This window comes from Pollicipes pollicipes, unplaced genomic scaffold (assembly GCF_011947565.3).
Source record: "Pollicipes pollicipes isolate AB1234 unplaced genomic scaffold, Ppol_2.1 Scaffold_7231;HRSCAF=8579_pilon_pilon_pilon, whole genome shotgun sequence".
In the NCBI taxonomy this organism is placed as follows: Eukaryota; Metazoa; Arthropoda; class Thecostraca; order Pollicipedomorpha; family Pollicipedidae; genus Pollicipes; species Pollicipes pollicipes.
Genome location: NW_023597034.1, coordinates 32823251 through 32832798, shown reverse-complemented (window position 1 = coordinate 32832798; position 9548 = coordinate 32823251).

Genomic DNA, 9548 nt, shown 5'->3' with positions numbered 1-9548 from the left:
ACACGCAATGCGTAAAACTGGGCACATTATACAATTTTTGGGAACAGCGACAGTGTGATGGTTGAGCTGCGCATGTGGGAAACCAAAGGTACGGGGTTCGATTCCCCGCGGTGCACGCCCTCCTGCTATGTTTAAGGCAAGCAACGCCATATAGCCTCAGCAGCTGATATACCTTTATGTTCCGTTTGGGTGAAGGTGTATTTCAGTGATGATCTACAGCTTTATCATATTCCGATAACAATTCAGCGCTATCAGTAAGTTATCCAGTGCGCCCAAACCAGAAATAAGTGCACCTTACTTGGAGCATGTGCGTCGAAGCATCAAGTGGATCTTCAAAATCGAATTCATTGAAGCGCTTTTGACATGCATTGCTATGGCTGACCAGATTCAGGGCGCTTTTAACCTTTCTAATTCCATTTCTGCATATTCCAAATCTCACATCTGTTTATCCCGCCTTGTAGCTCCATATCCACCAGTTTAAAGAGGATCTAGCAGAGACATGATTTCCTCACACAAAAATATAGAAAACGTATCTCGCACTGATGTTGCGTGGGATTCTTTTTAAGCTTGCCGTCTCAATGTTGCGGCTCAAAATAGTTTAATAAGTCAGATAATGAAAGCGTGTGATTCAGATGGCAAACGTTTTGTTTGTTCCCGTAACGTCGGAGGCAACTTTTGGCTTTGCATCATAACTTTGACAAAATGGACGGCACATATGGTCAGAAACTGTCGCCACCCCTGAATAACATCTGTGACACTGTGCTGAAAGATGTAAAGTTTGCTTAATACTACAAGTCAGGCTCAAATATGTCACGGTCGACTGACATCAGAAAGTGTCGTCCCCCGATCCAATGATGTAGAGGTTTGCATCATTGACACTGGTATTTGTTTATAGGTCATAACATGTGTAATAAGCTCATGATAGCTAAGTCAAAATGCGGGGTCATCCTAAGTCAAGTCACAACGAGAACAGACCTCTGTTGCGACATCGTTTGAAATGCTACATGAGTTTGTTTGATATTCTTGCATACTCCAAGAGCACTCGGCTTGCTTGTGTTACACAGCTTGTGCTACGTGTTTACGTAGGGCCAGGTCGTTCCTGGGTCATCAAGTCACGTATGACGTCACACAATCGAAAACCAACAGTGTTTTTCTAACGTTGTTCAGACGCCTTTCGCGTTTCCATGCATGGTGATTGGAGACCGCGTCTTGTTCATGTGTTATCGGTGGCATAACCTTATTACACTAAATCGCTATGCTCAGCGAGGTTCCAGCACTTTTGACTTTCCGCAAAATGCAGTAAGTACCCTCGCTAGAGCGGCGCTTTCACAAACGCTTCACAAACGGAGGCGTTTATTGGAATGCTGACTGAAGTTGGGCAAAAAAAAAACAAGTAAGTTTATTGGGCTTTAGGCTTCGTTACATTTCTTGACGTAGTACGGACCTTAGGAACATGCATAGCTGAATGCAATGACTTATTAACACATCATATGAATTAATTGTTCTAATGCGTACCAACCAAACAATTTGTAATGACTGGGCTACAGCAGGGGTTAAACAAACAGCGGGACTTTGATCAGCAAAAAAAACCATACTTTGAAAAATAAAAAGGGAGTCGTATGCAGTCCGATGTTACATCGTAATCCACGTTTCAAAAACTGAATTTTTAAAGTTCAACTCAATGACCCAGCGTAAAAACTTGCCATGTCGTGTTTACCTATTTCAGGCATATATGGAAACCACCAAGGCATAGATCAATCACGTTTCAAGAAGCAAAGAAGCAGGAGCTTGGGCGCGCTATTATAACATGACGCGTTTAAGACTGACAGCCGTTCAACTAACGTTTAAGACTGACGTTTAGGACTGACGTGGCATTCGTCAGTCACCAGCGATCGTCAACAAGCTAAGTATTTCTCAACGTGCAACGGGAACGACTATAGGGATTGCCACAAGGCAGCTAACCGGCTCATTTCTTAGCCAGTAAAAAGTTATCCGGGGAATTGTGCATACACCATGCGCATACGCGATTCTGCAAGTAAACCTAATAATCTACTCCACATGGCACGCTCCAAATTTATATTCTGCTATTTGATGCTCACCACTCGTGAGGCCGGTTGAGCACGTGTCCAGGACCGCACAAGGCGCCTCCAAACAGCACCTGCAAGCCGGCTGGGGAGAGCATCAGGTGACAGCTCCCGCTGGGACGAGCTCCGGTGACGGCTGATGCTCCGTCAGATCGCAACCTCAGTCGGATCCCTGTCAAACACAGCGCTGGCCTCGAGTATCGCTGTTTATGCTTCTTCACGTTCGCCTGCTGCGCCATGCACATGTGCTTCTCATGTGTGCTTAATTTTTCATACATACAATGTATGCAATATATGTGTCTGTATATATATATATATATATATATATATATATATATACATATATGCTGACAAAACAAAATGATATGAACTCGTATATAATCATGCATATCCTTGTTCATCTGTTGACGTGCAACCGGTCACTGACTGCGCTGCCTCATGCTGTTTCTCCAAATGTGTGGGAATGTTTTGTGAACAGGTGTATCCGGCATGTTGTGCAGCGAATCGTCCTTGTTAGAGTTTTATACCAATGCGAGCATTTCTGCGGCATGAGAGATACAATGCTAAAGAAATTTGCCACGCAGGTTGTAGCAGCGCAATAGACGGCAACGCACTTACATCAACGGCGAAAGGATCATGTAAATTATCTGGCATATGTTTGCCTTGAATAACACATTTCAGCATTTTCCTTACATGGGCTGCTTACCGAAATCCTCTAAACGACGCCTGGACCATTTTAAGCCGCACCAACACTTACGCACCTGTCAAGGTTAAGTGACGTGCACGGGTTGGGAGTCATTGGAACAGAGCCAGTGCTCGTACTACTGCTTAAACACGTACGCGTATTCAGTGCGCTGTTAGCACGTGTGCTGAATACGCAAGGATTTTAAGTTGAACATATTCTGTGTCTCACCGGGAGATCAGCCAGGTTTTACTATGGCGCAAGTCCTATTTCAAAACGAGTCGTCAAAAGTGTATGAACACATGCTGCGCAGACAAAGAATGTACAGACCTGTTTTCAGGAGATGCAAGGAGTTGTTTCTTGGGATTTCACAAATTATTGCGAACGCAAAGCTTGGAGAACTTGTCGGCAGACAATTTATGCGACACAACTTGCAAGGGAAGCGCCAGGTGTGCATGGCCGCTTTTCAGAAGGCTAACAACAACAATCGATTACCTTTTATGGAGAGCTGATAGGATGACATTCTTTTAAGAATAACCTTTACCGACACGAGACCATAATGCGCACAAAATTGGTTGACTACCTTGGTGTAAGCGCGCGGTTGTCCGGGTGCTGTTCCATAGCACGCTGGAAAGGCCTTAACAGCGTCTCGCTGGTAGTTTTTGCCCTCCATCCGCCCACCGGACACGCGCTTGTAAGTGCGAGTAATGTTGACCTTGCACGTACTCGCCACGTGGGTGGGGGCCAGACGCAGTCAATGGTCGGCGACGCCACTACCATCTGTTGGCCGCCGCCTGAACTAGGGGCCGTTGACTTGATCCCCACTGACCTGGAGAGAGACATTCTTCCGAGTGCGTAGTCAGCCCAGGCCAGCCGGCGGGAAATTCCAGCCGAATTACGGGGAGGGTGCGGCCAGTCTACCGCTATGCTATGCCAGAGCTCCTAGCGGAATAGTCTTAAACTACGAGTGTAGTTTGTGATGAAAGGTGGCGTGGCAACCTGCACTCAAACCAGCACGTTGAACCTCGCGACCAACATTGATGTGGTTTTGACATTAACTTGCAGCTCAGAACGTTGTGCAACGTTTGCTTTGCTATGATCTAAACTGGCAACCGAACGAATCTTGGGCCAAATTATTTATTATTTTACTTAGGTGGCCTACCAGGCCGAGCGGCGACACGGCGAGGCTGGTTGCGGGATGGGGTGGCGGTGGGTGGGCAAACATTCAAACCATCACGTAGATTAAGGCGACTGGACTCAACAGAGTTTAAAAAATAGAGGTGCACTCTGCCTGTCAATAGCGTTTTTCACAGACCGATGTGTTCGCGGGGCCCTCGTCGACGTCTTCTAGTGTTTCGAAAGATAACTCGGGGTTCACCGAACGGCCTCTCAGCTGTTGTGTTGTCGAAGGTTTTCAAGACGGTCAACGTGTTCAGGGCAGTCAAGTGGCACTTGGATGATCAAAGTCCCGATTTATAGATGGGTCACCATAACTTTGTGGCTGAAACAAAGAACAAAAGCAAAAAGAGCAAAGAACAAACGATGGCAGGTAAGAAAGCCTTCGTAGCCTACTGAGCACCGAGATGAAGAAGGGACCTCAGTCTGATATAATGACTCTGGATGGCCAAGGGGCCCTCACACGAACAGATGTCTCTGAACGACCATGGGTTCTAGAATATAAGATGGTAAAAGACAGTCACAGATCCCGATTCAGCACTGAGTCCTGGGTCCTGGTACTGATTGGGTAACCTGATTTCAAAAAGTCTTGGACTCTTTGCGTCCTGAAACGGCTAAAAGGTTGCAAAGCTCTTATAATCTCAGGAAGCTCCAAGACAATCGAAAACTACGCAATACTAAATTAACTGAGAAAAATTCGCCTCCAAAATCCCTGCGCAGGATTGGCCAAATCGCCTCTCTGCACCGTGTCGTTTTAGGAAGTGGTGTAAACACCATTTCAGGAGCAGCCAAACAGTCTTTGACACCGACTAAATTTTGCCTTCAATACCCCCAGTGCAGGGTCGACCAAGCTGCCTTCCTGCACGACATCTTTTTAGGGAGAGTGGTGTCATATCCATTTAAAGAAATGTCAAGGCGTCTTTTGACCCTATTGTGGATGTTCATTTGACCTGCTAATGATAAAATGAGGTTGAGACGCTCTGGAAATGGGGTCGCATTTGTTCACCTCACATTTTCTTCGTAAGGTCAATCAATCGTTAGAGCTGCACAGCTTTCAAAAGGACCCTTGGCACGCGCTCGGAGGGGTGCCAAATTGACCTGCCGAAGGTTTTTCCAGAATGAATTCCAAACTGCGCGCCGTAGCCATGCCAGACTGCATAGCTGTAAAGAATTCAAAAGCGGATATTTTGGTTTAAAAAAGCAGATTTAACATGTAAGATCGCTGACCTATGGCAGGTCAAAGTCAGGACATGGCTGTAAGTGAAGAGTATTTCTAAGGAATCATTAAATGTGATGAAATAACGGAGTGTTAGACGAAGCCATACATATCTGAGACAGTTTCTTAGGAAATAAACCAATTGAATTAGAATTACAAGCAAGGCTATTGATCTACAGTCATGTATGAAGATTTGAACGAGGTAAAAACTGGCGTCCTTTTGCTACTCGAGGGCTTGGTTCTATGGGGTAGTTTCTGGTGCTCATTTCGAATCTTTTGATGACAGGAACCGCAACAGAGATGTTTCATGGACTATTTTGAGGTCAAAGTACGCCACTGACCCAAACCGACCCACGCAAACATTATTTTTAGGAACATACCACCCAGCGTAATCCCTGACGCTTATTCGAATGGCAAAATAGGAGCAATCTCGTGAGTATGTGGTCAAATTGACCCTCTAAAGCTCGAAAAAGGTCACTAACCTTGTTGACATTTTGCTTAGAACGAGTATCTAGTTTCATGGCGGTTGCATGGGGAGGGCTGGGGCACCTGAGACACCAATCTGGAGTTTGACCATGTTTAACCGAATTAGACCCCAAGATCATAACCTAGGAACCCCAAATTTTGACAAAAGTGAGCCCACGTGCAGATCAATCTAAGTCGTGAATTTGGTGTCTTGAGCTATCTTAGTTCTTGAGATCTCGGGTGGGGGCAAATTGAGCCTGCCACCCAAGCAAAGGGCATTCAACCAGCCGCCCGAATACGTGTTACGAGTTCCTGCAAAGATATAGCCGTATGAAAGCAATGCAGTTACGGCAGGTATCGAGGCACCAGCGGCTTTTTGTGGCCTGTAATTAAATCATGATGCCGAGGCAAGCAGAGAACTTCCAGGTCACCGTCACAACATTGCAGGTCGCAATAGGCTGATCACGTCCCTCACTAGCTTTGTCAGGTAACAAGCGAATGTAATGACAACAAAGCTTTGATGCAATGGGAACGTGTTGTTTATGATGCATAAAGTACAGCCTTCTTCACCTTTGACACGTTACTAGAGGCGCATTCATATGTTTTAGGTCCCCAGGTCAACCTGGTGCAATAATACGCACTTAATATGGGATTGGATTAGTAAAAATAGCGGATTTTGTCGCTGTGTGGAGATGCTGCAACTATGCGCTGGGTCGCTTGTTTGCGTATGACCGCTATCTTAAGACATCAAAGGTCGTTTGTTAGGGATATTTTAGGTTTTCTAACAGGTTCTGGGAAGAATGAGATAAAAGTGCATTTTTACACCAGCTGGAAAGCCTATTTTGTACGTGAAACCCATGAAATCGGTATGTTTTTAGCCATGCCATAGCCAATGTGCTCACACATCGTCTCGGCCACATCAAGACAAAGTTGTAGAGCAGTTACTCACGAGCGTTTTGATTAGACATGGTTTCCCTGCGACATTCCAATGAAAATAAGTTATAGCATTTTCAGATGATTAGCATGCCGTAGAAAAACTACAATTTGCTTCTTGCGAAAAGCTGGCAATTGTTTATCCAAACCAGGTCCTTCGGCGACTGAGTGGATGAGACCGGCAGCTGTTTGACGGAGGAGAAAACGCGACTGTAATGACAAAAGTATGCGTCGACCAGACCCCGGTAACCAGGGCAGGTAAAGACGTAAAATAAGATGCACGCAACAGGCGAATGTGCCGCCCACAATTGCACCTGCTTGCATTAGTATCAGACCAGTGTACCCACCTGTTGGGTACCGCGTTCGACAATCACCCCTCGTCCAAAATAAGCGCCTCGAAAGGATTTCCTCTGGGACGGTGCATGTAAGCGTCTTCTATTCGCAGGCTGCTAGGGAGGCCGCCGTCAGAGGGTCGCTGCAAACAGATGCGCTAAGATATTTCAAGGCAGGTCGACTCAATGTGGTGATCCCCAGCCCAGCGAATGGAAGACAGCCAATGCTATCTTCTGTAAGGGCGATCTCGAGTGCGCCGTTGAGTCCCGACAACAACAACAGTCTCGAGTGCCCACTCCGGTCCAAGTTGAAGGAGCCTAGCTCATGGAAACTTCACAGCCACTTGATACGGCTCACTGTGGCTTTTACCTACAAAAAATATTTGGAAACTTCATACACTTCGGCTGTAGCCATAACAATGCAAATAATCCAAAATTTGATACAGTCAAGAAGTGCCTTCATCTGGATTTCCAGCATTATGAGTTCAGATTTGTTATGTCGACTGACCTGTATTATATCAAGAGGTACTGGTTAAAACACGGTATCAAGAAAACATTGGTTGCAATGTTAATATATTTATGGCATTCCCAAAATTAATGCCAAATGTATCACTTTTGTCAACATGAATGGTCAAGTTTGTCCAAACTCATAGCCGGAATGTCTAAAAACAAAAATATCTGTCACTGGTAAATTAGCTGCTGACATTAATTAAACGTACTTATTTGCCTGCTATTCTATTTCTTAATTGGATGTTAATCTGCGAATATGTTAATTGCGGATGTGTATATTTCAATGCGGATAATTTTATGGCCACTCGTCAGGCGGCGGAACCGTTCGTTTAGGTTTCGGTATCATCCATATGGCGAAAAAATTGCGTCTGTAGACTTGTTCACACCTCTCCCACAAGAACAACTACTGGCATGCATTTCCAGGTGTCTGTGCTCACTTTGGCCCTGGGATTTGACCTGACATTTGACCTAGGCAGCAACACGGTCCCGCGATTTGAAAATGATGACAATGTTTGTCCTTGGAGGACTTCAACCACCACACATATCAGTCATGGAGTGCTTTCCCACGGGGAGGTTAATCTTTCCCCATCAGAGAGATTCTGTGATCTTACGTCACTTCTCACACTTAAATTAGTGGTTGTAACTCAGGCAGTCATCGTGCTTTTAGATAGTTATATGGTGTTTTTAAACGCAACCTCAACGGTATAGTAGTATATTTACTTAACATGATATTGCCATGGCACCTGACCTTGAGGTAACCAAACCATGCAGTTTCATTGGTACTAGACCCGGGGCTATCCATTGCACTTCAAATCAACACAAACGATCTGTGGGTTCTTGACATGGTACGGAGAGGCAAAGAACACACCGGGTGAACTTACAAGTGGCTTAACATGCGCTCAGGTGGCCGGTTGAATATCCTTCGCGTAGTTGGCTGGGTCGGTTTGACCCCTCTTGAGATCTTGCAAACTAAGAGAGCTAGGAATAACAAATTCATACGATTGGGTTGTCTGCATGTGAACTCAATTTTGTCAAAATTTGAGGTCCGTTAACCATGAACTTAAGGTCAAATAAGAGCAACCAAGGTCGAACTCAAAATTGGTATCAAAAGTGGTCCCAGACCTCCGCATACAACCGCTTTGAACCTTGATAATTGTTCTAAGCAAAAGGTCACGGGAGTTAATTGTAAATCAGCGGCCTTGTTTGATCGTTAGACAGCCGTGTTCACCAGAAAATCTATTATATTTTTTCTGTTTTCTTTATTTCAATCAGTGCTTATGATTTCACTAGGTGGTATGATCCTAAGAATGAAAGGTTGATATGGGTCGCTGTAGGTCAATGGCCAATCTATATCTGTTGCAGTGCCTGTTATCAAGGAATACGGAAAGAGCATCAGGAACTATCCTATAAGGAAAGTTCTCCAGTAAAAAAGATGTTTTGACCTCCGATTGACCTTCGTATCAGATATTCGACCAATGAAAAATTGTCTTCACAGACAGCCAAGGACTGACTGACCTGATATAGGTCAACGACCTTAAGAGGTACCTCTAATTTGTATAACGCAACATTCGCAATGGAGTTGCATACAGCTATGCAAAGTTCGGCACGGCTGCGCCACGCCGCTCGAAAATTATCTCATTAATACCCTTGGGGGGTCCAATTGGCCCGCACCCGCGCACGCGTTCACACCCCATACAATACGGAGTTACAATACAGGCTGCATACCACAGCTCCGCAAGGGCTGGCAAGAGCTACAGACGCTGTTTCATGACACGTGCATATAATCCCTGCCTCAGTTCATCAGGAATCTTCTATTGAAATATTAACATAATGCAGCGTATATGAGAGCCGAGCGATGGCACACATTTCCAAGCGCTCTGTATGAGTACATGCCTGGCTGCTGTGGCCGGAGTTTCACCTTGCAGCGCTGCGATCCGGGTAAGTCTGCGCAGCAAATCAAGAGCTTTCCAGTGTCCTGTGTTGTCTGGGTCATCGTGAGGCATGCAGCCGGTCTTGACGTGCAGCCTGGGTGAAGACGGGATTTCGTTTCTGACCTCCTGGCTGCAGGAATTCTAGACTGATCCTAATCCCTCAAAATGGCTGACATGGGTGAAACGCACCGGCTGCAGAGGAACTGACAGCCGGCCGGG